The sequence below is a fragment of the Typopeltis vanoorti genome, chromosome 2 (genome assembly GCF_054136105.1).
Source record: "Typopeltis vanoorti isolate ZY-2024b chromosome 2, IOZ_Tvanoo_1.0, whole genome shotgun sequence".
Taxonomy (NCBI): domain Eukaryota; kingdom Metazoa; phylum Arthropoda; class Arachnida; order Uropygi; family Thelyphonidae; genus Typopeltis; species Typopeltis vanoorti.
Window position 1 is genome coordinate 92,670,464 of NC_143550.1, and position 24,624 is coordinate 92,695,087.

Consider the following 24,624-nt stretch of genomic DNA (forward strand, 5'->3'; position numbering starts at 1 on the left):
GTCAGCTTTTTGCTTCAATTGTTCAGTAAACTGTGTTGACGATGAGAGCACAAAATACATGAAATGAAATGAAACTAAAAACAATAAATCAAATCCAGAAAGTGTTTGCACTTTTCCCAGCTCAATACAGCTCTCCTTCCCAAACGTAAAAATACCTTGACGCTTACCAGGGCCCAGATGCATTCCATTTGTCCTTCCTGAGTTCTGAAAACAATACATATGTAGAAAAGTGTTTACCGCCTAGATGCGTCGAAACGAGCATATGTCACTATGTTACTCACATGAGATCTGTTTGGAGGAAAACTTTAAGGAATTTGTATTACTATCGGGGAAGGAATTTAATTTGAACAACGTGCTAGAGTCCTATCTCACCATAGCAACCTGGAGTTAGTTATCACATACGCATTTTTGTACGTATTTAAAGGCACACTTTTCATTGGAATTTCCAAAGTTCTGAAATAAAATTTAAAAAAAAAGAAATAGAAGGAGATTTTTTTAACTGAAAGAGCATAAAAGCATTGGGAATTTATAGGTTTGTTGCTGAAGATATTTGATTCAGGATTGATCAGGCTCACTGTGTCACATACAAAATATACGTGTAAATCGGCTTGCTAAAACTTATAGGATTTGACTCAGTAATTAGAATGTGAATATATTTTAAAATGCATTTAGGGTTGTATTTAAAAGTGTATAATGTGTTGTTATGTCATTCTAAGTCTTAAACACATTATTATGCTTCTGCTTTATGAGATAATTATGCGGGAAAACCTTGTGGTATTTTCTTTAATATTCTTTTCATTTGAGGACATAAGAAAGGAGTTTTTTGTCTGTAGGACACGAGAATGAAACAACTTGCTCGTCTGAGGATTAATGTTCGGCAGCGCAAAGAACTGCACACGAGCACTGAAGCACGCACAGCGAGACAGAAAGGCAACAATGAAAGAATTTAATATTGTTTCGTGTATTCAAGTATCAACTGTTGCTAACTCCACTACAGCCGTTATTTAATGCAGTAAAAGAATGAAAGTTGCAGTCTGCAACGTTGCGATAAAGTAGTGACTGTTCTGGGACCTAGGAACTTGACGCAATGGTTGGCTGACAGTTTAATCGATGAATACCAACATCTGGCGGCGCCTGCTTTCTATAAATAACCCTCTCATAACGCTATCAATAGAACGGCTCCTTTGGCGAAAAAAAAAATGACAGAAAAGCTCTTGGATATAATTTACTCCACTTCAGACATTGGCAAGATGCAATATTAGGAAGATGGATTGCAAAGTTCTCTGAAGGGACCAGGTGTGGCAACACATTAGCTTTGTGTTTCCTCAACTGGATGTAGACGGTATCTATTTTAAGACAGTTGATACAATCTGTCCTATTGAATGCACTTTGCCGGACGTTTCTACTGACAGCTACAGAAGAATAGATTAGTGAAACATAAAACCCTACGTACGGATGTTGAACGGGAAAATTAACTCCAGAAGGCTTTTTGTTGTATTAATGCGGGATAGACAGCACGCTTCGCATCTGAAAGAGGAGGGTGGGAGCGAGAGAGAGACAAGCAGTGTAACGACACATCCATCATATTTCTAATGTACTAATGTAAGAGCCTTGACCAAACTTTCTAATATTCTGTTTGCGTGCATGACCGATGGGTTTTAATGCAGGCTTTAGTAAGCGCCTGCCATTAAAAGCGAACAAATGCTGCGACCAGATGTGTTTTCTGATATCAGTGGTACACCTGTAATTTATTCATGCTGAAGATTTTAGGGTTTGCAAAACGGTATTGATTCATGTGATATTTAATTCACGGAAACATCTCCTGAATCCCATTCGATTTGAAAATTTTGATATTTAATTTCTTCTCTCGATTATTCAAATAGCATGCATTTCGATTCAATATACGACTGTTTGTAAAGCAGCTGCATGTCTCTTTAGACCAATCCATCAGAAGTTCATAAATATCCTCCTGTCAATATGTTAAGGAAAAACATGCATTTGTTTTCTTTAGATACCGAAGAGTAATACTTTCTTCTTAAAATATTTAGCAATAGTTATCTAATTGAGTGAGTGGTGTCTCACTAATTATCATGCACACAATTTGTCCTAATCCCACTAAAGTTGATGCTCGATGTCTTTTAGTTGTAAATGATTTTAATCTCTCAAGTCGATACCGCCATTTCACTTACTGGACTCCTGAAATATATTCTTCCCTACAGTTCTGGGAAAATGTATATTAACCTCCCTACCAGTCGAGGTGGATGAAATAGTGAGACCAAATTGCGCTTCTTATTCATGTTATTCAACGGGCGGTACAGAATCATATCCAGATTTAGCTGGACGTCTATAGACATCATGGTTAGTTGGGGAGTTAATGGTGTGTAATTACAATTTCTTTAATTTCTTGAGGAATTCATCAGGGAAGAATATATTTGAAGAATATATTTCTTTTTTAAATAGTTTTTATAATTTACTGAATTTTAGTTTTTGTATATCTAAGGGCATATGCTTCACCAGATTATTTTTAGTTTTTCTACCTCTTTTGTCCTTTCTTTTGGCTTTTGTCTTGTTATATAAGAATACAAAAGCCACAAGAGCCAACATGTACATACTTAGGAACATTCCTTCATCGATACCCGTTCAAAAGCTATATCCCTTCCTTCCTTCCCCCTTTTTTGGGTTGGAAATACATATGATTGGACAAATGGGCAATAATATTGAAGAGTTTTCCCTCTGAATACGTCTATTTTTTTTCTTCCCTTAAAATGCAGAAAAAAGTGGCAAGAACAGATATAATCGACGAATGAAGTAATTTTCTTCATGGTATTAACTCTGCAATTGATGTATGTCTTTGGGAAAGGCTGACAACAACAAGAATAACTATTATTATTATTATTATTATTATTATTATTATTATTATTATTATTATTATTATTATTATTTAGCGCCTGTGTAGCTCAGTTGAAGTGGTGTTTACACTCCTCAGCACTAAACCGCCCGAAGAAAGAGCGTCACGAGTTCAATTGTAGTCGCAGACTAGAGGAACTTTTTCTAGTCCTTAGCCAGATGGCTGGCCGAGTGGTAAGCGTATTCGCTCTCCAGTCAAGAGATTGCGGGTTCGAATCCCGCTGTGAGCATGGCTGTTTGTGATTGTCTGTGGAAATACTAGTGGTGGTGGTGGTCGACGGTAGGTGGCGTTGGTGTAGTTGCGGTCAGTTGGTGGATTGTGAGTGGTGGAGACAGAGTTGTAGAGCAGATGCCATCCCTCCCTCGATGAGTCTTTGGACTCCCTGGAGAAAGAGTGATTATACCAATAAATTTCTGCATTTGTTTATAAGGATTACTTGTAGATGAGTGAGGCAAGTTAATCCCACCTACTTCGAAGCTTGGGTTAGCTTTTATGAAGGGAGTGGGATTTAGCCTTCACTATTTGTGTATTGCTACTGTTTATGTATGGGATGTAGGCATTGGATGCTAGTGATTTATAATGTGTATATTAGTGTTAATGGTTTCTTAAGTTTGTTGGTATATTTTCCAGAGTTCGTTTTTTAATGTTCTGTAGTTATCTACGTGTTTTAAATTTCTTGGTAGGTTGTTGAGTTGCGTGGGTATCTGATGTGATCTCAAAAAAGAACCGTATGTGTTGTTGAAGGGTGTGGGGATGTAGAGAGTTGTTGTAGGTCGTGTTATACGATATGTGTCTCTGTTGTTTCGATAGGTGATGTTGAAGTAATTCCTTGTTAATGTCATGTAGTGTTTCAGGTTTTTAATGCTCAGAATTCTGTGTATCGCCATGTGCTTGTCGGATATTGGTTGTTGCGTGTAAGGTATCCAGATCACTGTTGACACGATTTTCCTGTGTAGTGTTTCTAATTTTGTTAGGTGGCTGTTTGATGTATTTGCATAGACTGTTATTCCGTATCTGAGTAGGGATTCGCAGATGTGATATGGGAGTTTTTTATGTTGGGTGGAATAATGTCTTTAACTTGGAAGAGTTTTTCTGCGATGATCCGGAGTTTGGTGTGTAGGTATTTTATATGTTTTGTCCATTTAAGGTGGGAATCTATACAGAGACTGAGGTATTTTGCGTGTGTTACAGGTTTGATTTCGGAACATTGGCAGGTATTTTTGTTGTTAATGCAGCGGTATGTGTGACAATGTATCAATAGTGATGCGGGCGTATGATTCTTGGGTTGTGTATTATCAACACAACCCAAGAATGTTTTGTGTTTTGGTGCCGTTGATTAGAATTGAGTTTTGTTGGAAGTATGTTGTGATTTCGTTTAGGTCTTATTGTGCTTTGCAGAGAGCTGTGTTAATGTCTGTGTGGATTGCTAGTAGTGCAGTGTCATCTGCGTATTGAAATATTTGACTTCTTATGGATAAGTTATGAACATCGTTATTGTATACGTTGAATAGAGTGGGTGATAATACGGCACCTTGAGGTACACCGTGTTTTATTTGTATATTCCGACTGTGACATGTACCTATTTTTTTTACTTGTGTTCTGTTGGAGAGGTAGTTCTTGAACCATGTACGCAGTGTTTCTCTTATACCTATTGAGTATAGTTTGTCATGTTCGAGTGTGTCAAATGCTTTGGTTAGTTCCAGCAGTATAAGCACGGCGTACTTGTTTTTGTCGAGAGCTTTGTTTATTGTGTCGGTGATGTCTTCTAATAAAGTAATGTTGCTTGTTGTTTTCTGAAAGCCGTATTGTGACAAATAGTAATAATAATAATTATTATTATTTAAATATAAGGATGCCTCAAGGCTTTCGTTTACTGCGTTGATCCAGTTAATCACACACTTTAGTAGTTTCTTTCAACGCTTATTTATTTAGTTAATCTGACATCCACATCCACCTGTCTCTAAATTCAATTTATACATCTAGGCATTTCACTTTTATTTAACTGAATGTACATATTTGTATTCTATATATTCAAGAGAGAGAGAGAGAGAGAGGGAGATAAATGATTCAAAACAACATTTTATTACCTACGTTTCTTGCTTAAAAATGAAATATATATTTAAAATGTGGTTTTATATATTATGTGAATCACATTAACTGTGTACATTTGGTCTAATAATAAAAATAATCGCAAAAGAATTTTGCCGTAGTCTCTAGAGAAAGTAATAATACCTGCATGAAATATCAAAATCAGATTATCGAAGTTGGCAGCTGATTTTTTAAAACATATATCTCAAGGTTACATCTTGACGTGAACTGGTTTATAATCAGTTTCATTTTACTTCTTGTAAACGTTTAACACACTCTTATGTTTCTTACAGAGACCTCCAAGAAACATTTAAACTTTACACATCAAACGGTTTGTGAATTGTCCTCACAAAACGTTTAAAATATATATCGGTGCTTATGTATTGCAATAAGCTTAATATAGTATATTGCAATATCTAAGCATCGCACGTATTTTATTTATTAATAAAATAACTTGGGCTACATTATTGAAAACGACCTACATCTCGATTAATACGTTGATCAGAATAGCTATAGTAAGGAGAGTTTTCCAAGATGATCATAAGTGAAAAAAATAATGTTATCCTTAATGTAATACAGTAATAATGATTGCTTTATTTCACTTTATTATTATAGCAGATTTATGCAATTTCAGCTAAAGTCTTTCACGCCGCACAGAGTGGAGAGGTCTAAATTTTAGAAAATTAGCTAAAAAGTTTAGAAAATGTGTGGGTTGCCAATGAGCACCCTTAGCCAATCGTACATGCCTCGCCCAACAATATCAATGATTTTGTAATGTAACATAATTAACAGTAAAAATTTCGCTACTACTGGCAAATACCGACGATATATGTAAAAAGCGTTGTAATAAAAATAGGTGTATTATTAAGCGTATTTGTTACAATGAATTATAGTTTAGCTTCTCAGTTTTTGAATTCTTTAGCAAGTATTTTTAATAAGAGATAATTACTTGATAGAAGTTACTTAAATACACCAGACTAATTCTTGGGTAACTGTTAAAATACCAGTTTGAATAGTGGATTGTATCAGATTATACCGTCAAGCGCGATGTGTGCATGAAGTGTAAAATACACAAATGTAAGATAGCAATAATATCCTATCAGATTCCAGTACATCGAAAGCATATTCATGTTGAATACCACATTCTGTTAGCGAACCGAAGAAAAAGAAAAGGAAAGGGGGAAAAAAAGAGAGTTGAACCAAGTAAATTACAAGGTTTAAGGGAACGCCTGAATAGACGCAGGAAGATTTATGATGAGGACTTTGATAGAGATTCAGTTACTCATTTGTATTCTCCATAATCAATAAAATATTGTAAAGCCACTTACGTTTTCTTGACTAAAGTGGCAAAAAAAAGCAATTTTAAAACCCCCCTCCCCTCCTCCCTTCATATCGAATTTCTATGTGAGGAAGTAACACGCCCACGCATCTGACGATATGGAGAGGGAAAGACGAAGAAAAATTACCCGAAAATGTCTCCGTCAATTGATTGTACAGTCGATTAAAGTTGAATTCCAGATATTACCATGACGTCCAGGTAGCGCGTGCCAGAAAAATCGAAATTTGTGCACAAACCCAAATATCGTTTCTCGTTTAGTTTTATTTTTTAATACATGTGACAAGATGAGTGATGGACAGATAACGTTAGAAATAGATAGGGAAAGGTGTAGTGTGGGAGTTATATGGGAGATGCTATCATGGTAAGAGAAACGGCTACTGGAATCACAGGAAGCCAATATGTATGGTGTGGGAAGGCGTAATGACCAATGGGAACAAACGCCAAGAGACCTTTACGTTGAAAACCCTAAAATATCCTACAAAAAGGAAAATAACTCTCACTGGGTAATGTTGCTTAAAGTTCCACATTTTGCTAACCCATTAATCAATTTTATTTTCTTCCATCTCCATTTATTTGACTTCGTTATATTATTTTATATTTTAAAGTTGCTTTCTTTATTGCGTTGCACTTTACATCAACAGAACTGAAAGCAGTTCCTTCATCAGATAAACAAAACAATTTATCATGTAGAAAATAGTAATAAGCCCCCAAATACCACGCAATGTTGTAAAATTGCTACCATGTATTCCCGCCCCTAAGGTCATTGGTCTAAGATGTAAGTATGGTAATTTACGTGGTAAACAGTCGTGTAAATCCAGGTAAATAGACATCTATATAGTAGATATTTCCTCTCTAAAGCCATTGATAGCTAGGAGGTCATTCAGTTAGAAACACACCTAGTTCGAATCGAGTCTAGGGTTGGCGAGAAATGTTTATAAGAGTTCAAATGAAAATGAATTAGCTAATTTCATGCAAAAAGGAAAGAGCTTTTCGTCCCGACTAATCGCAATTTTATAAGACACCGCAAAAAAAACTAGCCAAAGAACATACTAATATATTGAATATGATATATTATGGAGATATAATGCGCCGTCCTATTTAACAAGGGTTAAGTGTGACAGTATTTGGGCTGTTTTATATAATGGCTAACCATGTCATCCCATTATGTTGGATTTTTGTTTGAAACTCGGAGATCTCGGGGATTCGATGCTGTGGTATGAACCTAGCATACACTATTATTGAATGAAAAATATATTGAAAAAAAAAAGCGCGATTCTTACTTTGTGTGCTTTGTGTGTGTGTATGTGTGTGTGTGTGTGTGTGTGTGTGTGTGTGTAAGGGAACGAGTCCATTACATTATATATATATACACACACACTATTTTAAACTTTTGTGACTTGGCTTTTAAAATACTGCCGACCCTTTATATGCAGGATGAAAGGGAGATCATTTTATCCATCCATTACAGACGCATTACACAGAAACCAGCTTGTGGAAAGAAAAGCACTATACGTAATGGTTGTAAGTTGCGTGTTTTTTTTTTTTAAACCTTCAATACGAAGCAAGCAAAAATGTATTTTGTAATTCTCCGTAAAGAGCAGACGCATATTTTCTGTTGAGATGATGCCCATTAGCGCATTCTTTTGGGAATAAAAGACAATTTTGAAGTGAATGGAATGAAAAATTTTCGACTAATTCTCTCATCGAGAAGAGTACAGAAGCATGCGGACGGGGATGCTTTTCATTGGCATTATTGAAGAAGAATAAAAGATGCATTAACTTTAGTAACAGAATGCTATTCAAAAGAATGAAAGTGTAATAAAAGCTGAAATGCGCAGCCACTTTTATGTGTTTTATGATCTGCGCTCTGATTTTGTGCTTCAAAAAGCAAGTTTTCATGAAAAGCAGAGTGTCATAAAGAATACATTACATATTGGACACCATCTCTCTCTCTCTCTCTCTCTCTCTCTCTCTCTCTCTCTCTCTCTCTCTCTCTCTCTCTTTCTCATTATAAAAATATTTTTGTGTTTATTGATCAATATAAGAATATTCGTTTTTGTGTCAGGCTTATTTTACATTGAAATTATATCCAGGAAAACTGAAGGAAAACAATTTTAGAGGAAAACACTGTAACAGTATGAAAAGACCTGGCAATAATGAATGATCTAGGAATACCATAGTAATTTTTTTTTCTTTCTGTATATCTTGATTCCGATATTAACATATTGACAAAAAGAGATTAATATAATTTCCCTATGCAGAATATAAAGACGTGTAATTAAACTAAAACTCAATCTTAAGAATAATGAAAACTAATAAAATTTAGCAAGTGTTTTATATGCAATAAACCCATAAAATAGAACGATTGCCTAAAAGTTATTTCTGACTGTTTTTTTCTCGGAAAGAGCATATCTTACAGCTGTCTTTGACGAAAAATGCATTTTTTAAATTAAATTATTAATTTATTTTAAATTAATAATTTAATTTAAAATTAAATAAAATTTAAATTAAATAAAAAAATAATAGTTTTTTAAACTGGTCCTACAAATTTATCACATTCTTAAGAGTGAAATTGTGACAAACAAAAGGATTGAACTCGTACAGACAAGAATATTTTAAAATGTGAATTATGTGATCATTAACGTACCTGAGATTATTCTTTAGCTTTAATCTGACAGTTTAGCAATTTACTCTGGTCCGATAACTGGATTATTTTTAATAGATTCTTAATTTAATAATATAGCGTAACTGGTTATTATTTACCGGTTTAAGAAGTCAGTGGACTGTCGAACACAATTAGGATAATTGTGTTCGTCACAATTATCCTAATTGTCCGCCCTTAATTGGATATTGTTGACTATAATTCTATTTAGAAGATGACAACGAACAGTTTCTTATAACATGGGTACCCATTGAGAACATATACTGAATATATTTACAATGGTGAAGACTGCATCAGTCTGTCATGACGCATTGCACCTTTACAGGACTGTGATAAGTAATGTTTAATCATTTTCTAAACAAAGATGAATGGATCTATAACAATAGTTTAAAAGTAATAACTTCATTTTCAGCAAGACTAATGTTTATTATTAGTTATCTTGAGTGAATTGAAAATGAATGTTTATAAAAATGAAATTCATTAAATTTCACATTATTTATCAATCAAACTTAAATTGAATGTATATTTGGTTGATAAAGTCTTCATCTGTAAGCAGCTAAAAGCCCCTATCAAGTTTACCATTCATTTTAGATCGAGTATGGAATACAGAGATCTCCAAGTTGCAATATGATCAAACATTTGATCGTATTCAAAGTGTGTGTAGGAGAGTGGTTGCGGTTGATAAGACGGATAATACATTCTCATTTAGCTGGCCGAGTAAATATCATCTTCGTTCTCTGACCAATCGGCCGAAGGTTCTGATCCGCGTTTGGAGTGGATTTGTGATTTCCTTAGGTAGGAGATAAAATTCAGACTTTCTGTTTGCTTGCTGTGGCTTCAAAATGTTCCATGTTTGGTCTCTAACAGAAAGGTTTATAATAATAAACACAGTAAAGAAATAAATTAATTTAAAGATAACTTAGCCTACCTACGCTATAATTAAACTAACTTTATAATCTTCCGTGGGAAGAATTACCTAAAAATATATCAAAAAGAACTTAAAAAAATCTGGCTTTACTTAAGAAGCTTACCATAACCTTATTAGTTTTGATGTATTGACTTTGTTTCACAAATACTCAAAGAAAAGACATAATCGCTGTCTTGTCGAGCTCTTATCTATCTTTCCATTATTTGCTAATCTGTTTTGTAAAGCTTTAGAGAGATCAGCTAAAGGAGAGTACGTAAAAATGTCAAATGATGTATACGGACGATAATTTCATGATATTGTCCTGAAGTCTACAACATCTAAATGAATTTGTTTCCTTCCTTAGTCACTTAAAACGGTCCATAAATATGACAGTGAGATATAAAACAGCAACGCTCTTTCATTTCTGGATTACTTTTAAGATGTAAAGATCAATTAAGATGGGATCGTAAAGCTTTAAAATGTTTACATACGTGATTCATACTAGTAAATGCCTTCATTCTAACTGCGCTTCCTTTAGGATAGCATGGAAAGTGGGAGTATACAAATGCTGTAAGATACCAGAAGAAAACATTAAACAATGAACTATAGGCTGATGTGCTACAGCACGACCTTCTCTCGATTACTTAAAAAAAGGAAGAAAACAAAACAATTGCATGAAAGCAGATAACTGAAACATTCGCATAAATTACCGTACGGTGATTCGCTGTTTAATTTTAAACATATTTCACAGACAGGATATCGAAGAGTCTAAACGAGCAATGTAAGACACGATTCCAATCTTATCAAGCTATTATCTTTCCTGTATTTGCTTATTGTTCATGAAAGCTCTTAGAGATAAGTTAAAGACAATATGAAAATAAAATAAAAAATGAAATGTCGAATAAAGCATATGGACGATATTTTCGTAATGCTGCCATTCAGTCTGCAAGATATAAATGCATTTTTCCTCTTCATGCTCTTATTTGTTTATTTATGATAGAAACATAAAATAACGTGACATAAAAAGGACAGCGAAATGGGGCTTGATACCTCACACACGCCACTCCGAAATCTCACAGTCTGAATCGGATGGACTCAGCAATAAGGTTAATGGTTATAAACACTACAAGAGATAACATTTATAATGTTACAGTGCATTTATATACGTTGCATTGAAGCAACGTATTGAAGCTAATTTTTCCCAGGAGAAGTCTAGCATTTAGTTAGCAACGTTTGCAAAAGAAAGCAACTCAAAACAGTTTACCTGTAGTAAACATCGTCAGTTATTTTGAGTTAGCTGAATAAACTATTATTATATGAGCCTTAAAATATTATCCACTAGTCCACATTTCATAGAGTGTATATTTGAACTTTAATAATAGCAAAACTATCATTGAATGAGTGCTGCTGTTTACTTTCATCTGAGCATCGATAGACAATCAAAATTTCAGCTCATGGGGAATAGACAGGTGAAAACTGTAGAGCGCTTTTCTAGTTTTGGGATGTCTAAATATCTTGAGATGAGTGTATATATGTTATTAATATTATTTATGAATATAATAATGATAATATTAATAATGTGAATATGAATAAGTGGGTCAATTAAAGATCAGTGCTAGATAGTTGGGAGAAAACATCTCATATTCTGTAAAGAATACAGAGAACCGACCAGAGTTCTGATACACTATTCAGAACATATGAATATTCTGATACACTATTCAGAACATATGAATATTCTGATACACCATTAATAATAATGGGACTACTCACTCATGATAGTCCCATTATTATATATTCACACAGATGCTGAACGAATAGGATCTTCTGGCAGTTAGAGATTTAGCAGACCAAATTTATTCTGTATTGGTTAATCCAGAGAGAAATGATCAAACAAGTGATGAAATGCCATGCCAACAGTGGGCGTCGCCCATTTAAACCAGTCCCCCCCCCCCCCTCAAGTTTTCATCAGAAAACTAGAACGAATATTGGGAAGGCAGCTACGGGAAAATAAACTCAAAGCAAACACCAGCATAATTCAAGATAAGCGCCGTGAATATGGGAAATATTAATAAAAAAAAATAGAACTCAGAAAAGTTCCAGGCCTTCCATTTCATTATCATTCGTGTTATCTAAACAAAGAGGACAAAAACATATGAGACTCTTCTAATAGCAACACTACAAGATGTTATATTAAGGCAACAATGGTCAGGAAAGGGAAGCAGCAGCTACAACATTCAACACTAAATATGATGAGTGATGTGAGGACAAATCTCAAGATTAGACAATGTGACACTGGCGCTTATGGCTCCAGAGAAGATTCTACTAAGAAAGAAAGGAAGGAAGAAGTAGGGGTATTTTTCAAATCATTACAGAAAGCAGCTGACATAAAAAAAAAGGAAATTTGGTGGTGGGGGATGCTATATATACAACAGTGAGTTAGCAAAATTTGGAGAAAAGAGCAAAGGTAATAAGGTAATGCAGGTATGTATATTCGATGAATTCTCTTTGGTGTTTATACACACACACACATGTTGATATGTGCATAAACTCCAATTAATGTGCAACTCAATCTATAATTTTTTGAATTCCTATACACACATGCTGATTTACTGATCATAGCTGCAAGGATTATGCATCACGATAAATAAAGTTTTTGATATCTTTTCAGTTTAACTACTCTCACATGATCTGAATAGCTTTAGAAACCTTTTAATGAATATTTTCTTTTGGTGGAGCAAAAAAGGTGTTGAGAGCAAATAAAAAGAGAGCAAAAAGTTTGGGAAAGCAAAATAAGTTATCAGGCAAAATTTTGTACGGTAACGATCACAAACACAAGAAAAACAGTCATTGACGTGTTAGCTAAAATTAATGTACTGAAAGTACTGCATGTTAAGGCATATTGAATGATGCAAAATCTATCCTCAGATATTTGTAGTTTTGTTTTTCTTTTTTTCTTCCGTTCGTAATCAGATCACGTCCAAATTTATGAACAAGCAACTGGCAATCATTTTTCTTTATGTATTTCTTCTACCTTTCAGTTAGTTCTTGAAATCAAATTCTTAAAAGTGTCAGTTTGGTTAGGAATATTTTTTTAAAATCTCAGTATAAATGTTTAAAATTTTAAAATCTGGATTTTTTAAAAAAATTTCAATTTAGTTCTTGAAATATTTCCAGTGTCAGGTTTGTTCTTGAAGGTTGAAAGCCAGTACTTGATGTTTATGAAATGTTAGTTTAATACTTTATGTTTTCGAAACAAATTTTCTACGGTCATTTCCTGAAGAAATTAAAATTGGTAATGCTTCTATAGAAATTTATATAATTAAAACCTCATCTTTAAATCTCTTCTTTCGTTAAAGCTAATTATCTACAAAAAACTGTTCTTTATGCCTGTATGCTCTTCCATCTAAACACTTGGTGAAAATGCCATAATGAGCAAGGTATTTTTGTTTAATTTTACTAAAAATCCGCGGATTTTTTTGTTTTAAAAAGGCAACACTTTTTGCTTAATGACTTAAAATACTGATATCTCAAAAAGTATTTTTCCAATAATTTCACTAATATCGCCACTTGTCGCTCGAAATCGCACTTCAATTTGCACCACCTTACTAGTCTTGTCCTATGTTCTTAAATTTGTCTTATTTTAATTAAAAGTTCACATTTTCAAAGAATGACCTAATATACTCTGATATACCCTTACCTAATATACTCTGAGAAGTAACTACCACTACAATAATTTTATCTTTAAAAATCAAATTCTGTCATATTTTACAGACCACTGCTCCTACTGAATTGGGAGATTTTTAAATTGGACTTGAAGAATATGTTGTTCTAAGTATCTCATACAATGAGTTTTAATTTAAAACTTTTTATAAATAAAGCTGTAGTACGAAATTTTAAATAAAGAAGTAAAATAGACACTCACTTAAAATAACATAATAGAAACTACTCTGAAATACTTATCATGATATTACTTATCATGATATATCTTATCATGATTGCAACTTGAACTTGCCGCATAAGCAAGAAAATAACTCCTATATACGAAACTGTGTCTATTTTTAGCTATATGTTTGTTAAAAAAGTCAGCAAAATGTTTCCAAATTATGGAAAGTATCTATATAATCAGTTAATAATGATTCTCTACGATTTATTCAAGAAGCAAAATTTGCTTATTCATGTTTAAATTTCCGTAGTTGTTGCTAATATTCTTGTCGAAGTTTTCGGAAAAGAAAATTACGTGCACATTGGAATGAAAATATATAATTTAGTATCGAAAATTAATTTACATAAGGGTGTAGTGTTAAATTGCCTTGGATAACGCAACAATTAATTTTAGATAGTGAACTATTTATTTGTATTCCATTGTCCACGTTGTCTTCTTTTCCAGAAACTTCAATATTAATATAAGCAGAATTTTGTGATCTACTTAGATATCATAAATAAATAAACAAACACAAATTACATACTTCTTTTATTAACTAAATCAATTATAACTGATAATATATATTTTCATTCCCATGTTCCATTTTGCAGTTTTTCATGCGTCATCGCTAACGGTTATACTTATAGTGAAAGTTTAATTAAGGAATACTTTAGTAAAGAAAAATTATTCAAGTTATTGCTGAAATCTCTTTCTTATTTCTTTCAAAGCGAATTTTTCATTTATTCTGTTTCAGTAATATCATCTGTTGGAACTGTCTACATATGTACAGTACTTTCAACTTTCTTTCAAACAAAATGCGAGTTTCATAAAATATATATATTTTTATTTTTAAAACGTATGCAAATATACATACAGCTATTTAAAACCAGACAAGCTGACACAGACCTTAATTAAGCACCAACTTGTCACTTTCAGCCAGCTGCCTGCTCCTCTCAAGAATAACAGTTCAAAAATCAACTTTAACTTAACCACGTCGTGATGTCAAGTGTGTTCTTAGCTGACTATAAAGTGATTTGTTTTTCTTTTAAACGCGAGACTATATTGAAAACAATATGTCTGTCGTCGCTACTAAGTAAGAAGATTTTTTTCTTAATTTGACAAGAGAAACATTGAGAAAGAAAAGAAAAAAAATGATTAAGTAAATAGACACCGAATAGCCAGTTGTTAGGTATGCCTACTTAATAGTGAGTAGCAACCTCTGTTTATTTCCTTAAGCATTCTCATTTCATGGAAATATGGACTCTACAAGAGGCCATAAACATTATAACTACAAGAATGCGTACTGCGATTAGTCCACACTAATTGGAACTCGATCGCTTAATGAAACTATCTTAGTAAGGGGACTATATCTCTGTATCAAAGCTCGATGTACTTCATCCCACAACTCCTCCTCTCCGTTGAGATCTAGAACCTGAGCAGGTCAGTGAAATGATAGTCACCTTTATCCTCTCGAAACCATTCAGGAATAAACATGACAAGGTATATAATACTGGCGAAAATAATTTTAATAGATGGATAAATGTTAAAGTAAAGGACTAAAAGCTGCATCTCGTCTTCAACCGAAAAAACTGCATATATAAGGATTCCTGTTTTGGACGATATTTCAACCGAAATCTGTTATTGGATGAAAAGTTTTCTAGAAGTCGTATTATTTTGAGTATACCTCCGTAGCCCAGTCGGTATAGAAGAAGCTCTTTGGTCGGAAAGACCGAAGAGATAAAGTTCCTTGCATCTGGGTTCGATTTTTGTCCAAGATTCAGAGAACTTTATCTGGTCTTTTTCGACTAAAGGCGAGTTAGCCGGTCTCATATGAAGGTAAGGGGGGGGGGTTCATCTGGAAACTTGGTTTTTTCGTTTCCCAGAACAGGCAAACCGGCCCCGTGAACACTCATGAATACGTCCCAGCCATATGCCAGTCCAGAGCTCAGATAAAATCGGGGGGGGGGGGGGTTGGAGAAATCAATGATAAACAGTCCTGTAAAAACCTCTCACCAGAACACTTTGTGGGCAAACCTACAAAGTCACCTTGGGTTGGAAAACGACTGAAGGGATAAATAATAATCATCATCATCATCCTACGAACACGTTATTGCGTGATATTTGTGTTGCATGGAAATGGAAAATGGAGTTGTAATTATTTTAATCATTACAACTGGAACGTAATAAGCTTTTATTAATATGCTGCAAAAATGAAACAAAGACAAAGGAGAAGAGATAAACATGACAACTGGTAGGATAAAAAGACATCATTATTTTTTCTAGTTCGTCTCCGTTAATTTCATAGAGTTATGGGAAAATGTATACTAATATCAATACACATACATTGGTGGATAGTCAGTTGAGGTTTATACTTTTTTATTAACTAATTATAGTCATGCTTACCATGAAATATTTTACTGTAAAATCAAAGCAAAGTATGAGTTTTAAAAAATTATAACTAAAAGGGATTGACAGGTATGGCTCTCTTGAGACGGTCGGAAGATAAAAATTCATTATTTAAGTTTGTTGTTCTAATCTTGCTCATAAAATGAACCTGTTCTGACAGACCTATGTCTTTCAAAACAGGTATGTTTGCATGTTTGATAAAGGAAAAAAAACTCACTCTAATTCTCAGTATAGGAGATAATCAATTTACCATTGTATGAGATCGGCTAGCTCACCCTTATAATAGTTCCTGGGGTTCTTCGGGATTTGAATTCGGCTCTTTCCTATTAGAAAAGATTATAGTTTTGGCAATTTCAATGAGAAGCTATGGTTATTGGAAAAAATATGAAAAAACATGGATTGCAAAACAACCATAGACACATGTGACCATTTCATAGTTTATTCTATGTACGTAGTCCATTCTGACTGTCATTGTGTTGTGTGGAAAACGTATCTGGAGAGTTAATCACGTTTGTATGTTAAGATTACTTTACAGAACATTGTACTTCATTGCTTAAAATTGCGATATCGGTTCGGCACAAATATACTTGGTCTCCACAGATTTTCTAGAGCTATTTTCATGCATGAAAATATGCATCTGATTCATGAAAGGACTGATCTTGTATTATATAGATTCGAATAATTAAGATTTCATAGCAGCGTGTTTAATGCTTGATGCATAACGAATTCTCTATCACCGAGGCGTTAAGAATTTCATTTTAACCGAGTATCCGGTTATCTATACAGTGCATATACAACAGAGGGAAATTCTCATCAAAGTTTATTCCTTAGCGGTGTCCATGAAATGGTTTATTGAATACCTTTAACAGTGTTTATGGTCACAACGGAAGGCCTTGCTATCAGGTAACGTCGGTAGGATGTTGAGGAGAACTCTAATATACTCATAATTTCTGCCTATTGCTTAACGATCTTTCACTTCTGTCATTATAACGTCGTGACGAAATTGCTAAGCTATGCATTGAAGATATCATATTCATCAAGTAGCGTATGTTGCCAGAGCGCCATTAAGAGATCCATTTAGCTTGGGGCTTTCAGTAAATATAATTTTTGTCTTTTTTTTTTTTTTGACAGAAGCAGGCGTAATACAAGATAAACAACAGTAATATTTTGTCTAGCAGTCAAACTGCGTAGAAAATAAAATGACTCCTAAACAATTAACCAGATACTTTTGTCTGACGATTCAATGCATTACATTCTCTGTTCCATTTTTAAACTCGATTTATTGCAGGCGCCAGCAATATTGCATTTTGTTGTTTGAACATAATTCAGTAGTGAATATCGGAAGTGTCGAGTTACGTTAAAGGCTAAATGTACTTAGTTTGGTATTAGAAATCGTAGCTTAGCACTAGTAAGAAATTAAATACCCGCACCTTTGTGTGTGCAAATAAATCAGCTTGTGTGCTTGTTAAGCTTAAGAATTCTCGGCACAGAAACTATTCTTCAGCATTTATCCACCTTAATGGTCTCTTTTGTTGTTAGGTGACTCATTCAGACTTAATCAAAACGATGATGAGAGAAAGAGCTGGAAATACAACCACTCCTTCTCAAGATAATTATATGTTTTTATAGTTTATTAAAAGGGAAGGCCATGTATTCTCTTAATTCCTGTCAGTTTCGTGAATGATTGGTGGAGGAAATTAACTCAATACAAGTTGCAAACATTGCTGACACGACAGGTTTCAGCGCATTCATCGTTGTCATGATGTGAAGGAAGAACCTGCTCGTCCAGTGTAAATAGATGGCAATTTGTATTATTGATAGTCAACGCAGGTAATATGAACGAAGAAATGCTGGTTGGGTGCTACTTCAGGTGCGCAAATTGTAAAGGAAAGAGTGGCATGTTTACTGTGAGGTGCAGTCAACTTGCGAATACAAATCAGAAAGAAAGAAAGAATGAAAGGCACAGAATATTTGAATATAAAAGTAAATTTCATTGAAAAACATTCAATTCAAAATAAGAAAGAAATATCCAAATTCGTAAAAAGACGAAGGATATAAATTATAAAAAATTAATACCCTAAACTTTAATACGACTTTAAAAAAAAACAAAAAAACGGAGAAGTTTTATGAGCTTGGAGTTTTCGGACTATGTTTGAATCGCAACAGAAAGCTATCAGTAAAATATAGAAATAGAAGCAAAAGAGCAAGACTAGCCTGTTTGCAAAGTGGGCACTCGAAGTCCATAACTATGACCTAACAGAAGAACTCTTCTGAAAGAGAAATCAATAGATGTACGTACACACAGAAATACATCGGGTGCATATTAGGATCTCGTGGGCTCTTCTTTCAGATGCCTCGGGGCAATTTGATATTAGAGTTTCTAGTGGCATCGCGACGCACAATCTCTTTCCTTGAACTGTTCTTTTCTGTTCATTTTGATAATATTAAAGGCCTGTCGAACTTAATAACCTTTCGAAATAGTTTCTTTCCTGAACAGCATCGCTAGCATTTCGATATTGAAACACATTACTTTAGCGTTTGCCTTTTCTGTTTGCTCATATTTCCGGAAGCTCCATTTCTAATAGGTTTCAAAGGATATTACTTCTAAAATCATTGACGTTTATTTGCACTCATGAATGAAGCTTCTCTTTGCTTTCATTTTATTTTTTTCTTGGATATCCTATGGAAAATGGTGCTTAAATCTTGTAGACTAGAGATGCAATCAGTTTCTCTCTCTCTCTCTCTCTCTCTCTCTCTCTCTCTCAAATTGAGTTCTCTGTCTAAGATCATACTTCACCATACTTCGTTGTTTGCAGCTTTCAACTTTATTCTTTTAAGAATAACTACTTCTTTTCGCCATCCGGTAACAAACTTTTCCGGGTTTCGATTTCTATAGCGGTCAACATTAAAGCCTTTTCGTATGAAGGTCTGATCATCTCTGTTTTTCATTCATACAAATTTCACCCTTATAAGCTTTTTTTGTCATTATTTATTCGGTAAATGCACTGTTTTTCTACTCATCTTATTCTTCTTTTCCTCATATATATATATATATATATATATATATATGTTTTTTGTATACGGCTATGTGAATCTTATTACGACGACTAGTGCAGTTCCGTAGTAGACGCCATGAAGCCAGATATGAAAAATCACACTTCAAATCACCATCTAGAGATAACAGAAGAAGATAACTTCCATTAATACAGCAAGATTTTTAACACATTATATATATATATATATATATATATATATATATATATATATATATATATATATATATATATATATATATATATATATATATATATATATATATATATATATATATATATATATATATATATATATATATATATATTACACTTAACACAGTAATGCCTATTCATCCACAACGATAAATAGTATTTGAGGTAAACAATTGCTGAGGTTATGATTTTTAAATGTCACTAGAATCGCTTTAATTGCGTGATCTACTTAGCAATTCGCGTCCTTTAATTTACTAACTGAAAGGCTGGCTTGCAAAAAAAAAAAATAAAAAATTTTGACATACTTGAAGTTGACCGAAGAGAAGGTAGCCGGAAATAACGTATTTAGCAAACTGCAAAATGATGCAACATGAAAATATTTCTATATGTAAGCCAACATGAATTCTCAACTATTTTATCACTGCAGAGGATTCAATCTATCATGTTTATAATAAAAAAGCGATTCGAGTAAAGTTTAAAAGAGGTAACGATGAACAAATCTTTAAATATGATATATTCACACCGATTTGAGTTCCATTTTAGTATCTAGAAGAATGATTCGAACTATTTATTTTTAACTACCAACACAAGCTTTTAGTTTCCGATTTAAAGCAAAAACTTTGATTACTATTAAAAAAGTAATCTGAGTAATATTTTCTTCTTACTCTTTCGAGTACTATTATACCATTTACAAAATGCAGTGTTGATTACTGCCATCTAAGAGTACTTTTATCTCATATGATTGTTAATGTCTACACGTTTTCCTGAAGGATTACAAAATTAACTATGGAATGTTGTTAACATGACAGAATTCTGAAACATCTGGGGTGGAAACATGATATCTGAAAAAAAAAATGAAGTTTTGATTACTTGAAGTGTGATGACGTATAGTTTCAGACATGTTCCGACAAGTTCCAAATTATATGATGGATCGAAAATTAGGGGAACACGATAAAACCTGCACATATTATATATATATATATATATATATATATATATATATATATATATATATATATATATATATATATATATATATATATATATATATATATATATATATATATATATATATATATATATATATATATATATATATATATATATATATATATATATATAATATATAATTTGTCGGATTAATTTCTTGACTTACATATTGTAAACAAAGTGGTTAATACGGAGTAGCTCCTTTGTAGCGCGTTGGCAAAGACATTGCAATATTTGTTTCTTCAGTTGAAAAGACGAAGAAACTTTATAAGGGATTCTCAATTGAAGTTGAGAGGGTTGACAAGAAGAGGAAAGACTTATCCGAGTTTTTCATCACCCAAAAAAAAAAAGACAAACTTTTCCGATAACATGTACTATTAACAACAACGGCAGGTAATTCTAATCAAACCTAGCCAAGAAAGCATGGAAATAGTTCCGGTTGAAGAAAAATAATTCCGCATTGTTCCAGCATGTAGAAATCAAATATGTCTCTAAATATCTAGTGTAAGGAATAATATGAAAACATAATTTTCGAGAAATAGAAATGCGATCTTCATTTCTGAATACTGTTTTCAGTATTCAGAAGATGTCTCTTATGAGCAAAAGAAAATTCCTAAACTATTGTCCAGCTATTAATATGTCGAAATAAGGAGTCATTTGACAAAACAGAATTCTCATGAGATATGTATGATTATGATGTATATATATAGAGAGAGAGGATTTTGAGACATCAAAATAGAAAACATTTGGTTAGCTGTTTGCATAATATCCATCCCAATTTTACCTTTCGTTCTGTCGCCAATTAATTTTCCATTACTTGCACTTGCACTGTTCATCTTAACTATTTATGCTTCGTAGGAAACTAAATTATATATTTCGTTAAGTTTTCGTGGAAGCAAAATAAGGTTATTTTCCATTTCAGAGGTATTAAATATACAGAATATAAGTCCCTACCGAGAGTTTTAGGCAATTTAATGCAGCTGTCTTGCCCATCTTCTGCATTCCTCTAAGAGTAAGTATTCTATCTCTGTGTATATATGTGTTCACAGGCCGGTTTGCCAGTTTGCTGAATGAAAAACGCGAGTTTCCGGGAGAAAAAACGCTCCACATCCGTGTGAGCCCAGATAAATCCGCTTCAACTGGAATCTCCGATAAAGGTGCTTACCGTCATAGACGGGATTCGAACCCAAGTCATTCCACCCAAAGGGCTTAGTCAAAACTGGCTGAACTAGGGAGGCTCCTAGTAAGCAGTTATAAAATGAAAACTCGGATGTCAATTTCCGTCTTAAAATCTGAAATCTTATAATCAGTTTTTAATCGCCATCCTTTCTACTGATTCTAATTTTACAGACCAGAAGAAATCAATAAATGATTATTCTCATATTAAATCATTCCAAACTCAATTACAATTTTCATTGCTGAAAACTGATGCTAATGCAGTCAGGAAATCGTTGTTCCAGAAATAAACTCGTTTAAAAAGGAATGATTAAGTAAAAGGCATCGTGTAGTGAATTGACTGGTCGCTATTAGCGGTCAAACTGCAAATTTATAAATGATCGATGATGCTGTAAGTAAGTGGTTGCTCCAGTAGAAAGCTGTGGTGACACGAAAGGATTAGTTCATCAGCTAGAAAAGTTCTAATAACAAAGATGTACGAGGAATTAAGTTGCCTAGCAAATTAACTTCATTCTTCATGCAACACAGACAACATTCAATAGAAAAATTTCATAAACTACTAAATTAAATAAAGTTTCTGACTAAGTAATGGTAAAGTTATTTAGTATGGTAAAATTATAAATTATTCTTGCATGGAAAAGTCAGCCTTCACCAAGAAAATTTATTGATAGAATCAACCCCCCATCTTACTGAAGATGACAATTCATGACAAACTCGATATCAAATGAGACGTGATAAAAATTTTATCAAAAAGTTTTGATCAAAATAAAATCAAAATTCGTTTAAAATTTGATGAAACGAAAATCAAATTTTCATTTAAAAATTACACCAATATTAGTCAAATATTTTTCGAATATTTGACTAATATTTGAATATGACCAATATTTGAAAAATAACTAAACATAAGAATCAAATTCACTATCCAAAAGAATTACAATAATCAATTGAAAACAGGGAATTAAAAATATCAAAAATAAAACACTTCGTAATCATACTGGAAATCATATTGCTGAAGTGAACATTAACTTCAACAGTTATCTCTTGTTAAATGAACAATGCAGAAATAAAATATTTTCAGACATAATGCAGATGAGTTGCTAATTCCAGTTATTAAAGTCTCTAATATTCTAATGCTTAACTAGCGTTACATGACAGACTTTTAATTAATACTAATCACTTTGTTTAGAAGTTTTCAGAAAAGTAACTACAATAGCTGTGCGTTGCATGCTTCAGGGACAATTACTATCTTAAGTAATTCAAATTAATATCACAGCATTGCAATTAATCCGCAAACACAACAAACAACGTGATAATTAGTTATCGGCACATCAGCAGTACATTTACTCGGACTAGACCGAAGAAAATTTAAACGCCAGAGTATTACATTTTGCAGATTATGACCTTAAGGTTGATTTTAGTTTCACTCTGGTATATTTTCGAGAAGCTTATAAACAACGAGTCTGCAACAGTCCTCAGATGCTTTTCCCACCCCCCACTCTACAGTAAATTACGACTCGGCCTAAATCAAACCAACGAAGTCCGATACAAATTTTGAATCCGTATCTCAAGTTAAACAGATAATCCCGGAATATGAACTACAATAAGGTCTGTCGGGACGAAATAAGTTTATTTTCTTTAAAAAAAATATTCACTTACAAACAGAGGAGGAGCAGAGAAGGGAGAAAAAGCTAATACCACGGGGTCCAGACTGAGTCGCTGCACGTTCCTACCGAAGCAACTGGTCGGTTGGCTCCAGACCTTGCATTAAATATTATTCGGGGCGAAGCGGTTCTCTGAGAGGCGGCCGGCCGCAATTCGTCCACCGCCAGCCGCTGATGCATGTCGTAATGTCGCTTACCACCCACGCAATCGCGCGAGAAGCGAATGTCGTCTAGTTGCCGGCTGACGTAGCTGGTTCCACCGTACAGAACTGCCATGGTTGTTCCTCCTTTTTGGCACACGGTTGCACATCACACGCTCGCCGCTAGGAGGCGCAAGTCGGCCATTCATTTACAGCCGCGGATGAATGAGGCGCCTCGAATGGAAAGGGCTTCATTCATTTCCCCAAGACGAAAGCCACGAGAAGTCCATTCAAGCTATGTAGTAGGCACGAGCGGATACCAACTACTCTCACTCTCTCTCTCGTTGAAAACTAGAAGTAGGGAAAAAAAAAAAAAAAAAAAAGTCGAGAGCACAACTTTGCAAACTGGAACATGATTTTTTTTTCATTTTCTTTCTAATATATTTAAATTTCAGATGTGTTTAGAAGGGCACTCGGTGATGAGGGTTTGTCTTCACATCTTCATTGAGAACCACGCACTTGCTTTAAAAAGTCTGGAGTTGGCAGCCGATGATTAATGCGAAGTTTGGTGCGGCATAACGCGTGTTCCCGAGGTTATTTTTGAAAAGCCAACTTCTCGTCCACTTGGTGCGATGTTAGTCCACCTCTTCTTCCCCCAGGGACTTTGCCAACATACAGGATATGTCTGTAATCATGCAGCCGAATGTCAAGCAGCTGTATTGACGTCACCGATGGCATTCGATAACGATGCCTATAAATCACTTCTTATTGCCAGAACAAGCGGGAGTTTCTCTTCAGAACATGCGCACTGCCGTCGGCAACACACTCCCGCTCTTGATGTGTGCCGTCGGGTTGCCGAAATCTACGTTATAATTAATTGATTCACGGGAGAAAGTGAATTGATACAATCAAATATCGACGTGAAAACAATTTTCGTATATCTGATGCTAGTTTGCTGTTGAGTAGACCGGAAAAGACGGGGAAGGGGGGGGGGAGAAATAACACGGCAAATGATTTTATTCTGGAACTGAGCACACAGTTGCAGATGCTTTTCAGAAAAGTGCAGTCATTAGATCAGTTACTGAAAAGCAAAGTGCTTGAGGCGATTTTGACAGCAAAATCTCTCCTCACCGAAAAATCCTTACGGTTACGTACTGTGGTCCTCAAAACGAGAGTG

At 33.9% G+C, this 24,624-nt stretch overlaps 1 protein-coding gene across 1 annotated transcript in view; it reads right to left on the reverse strand.

The window, feature by feature from the left end:
- The window catches only part of LOC150109253 (uncharacterized), an 80,228-nt gene extending 56,871 nt beyond the window's left edge, over positions 1-23,357 (reverse strand). Inside the window, exon 1 of the mRNA XM_090406716.1 lies at positions 23,303-23,357. The gene's annotated coding sequence lies outside the window, so the exon portion shown is untranslated. The remainder of the gene's footprint in view (positions 1-23,302) is intronic.
- Positions 23,358-24,624: the final 1,267 nt, after the last annotated feature.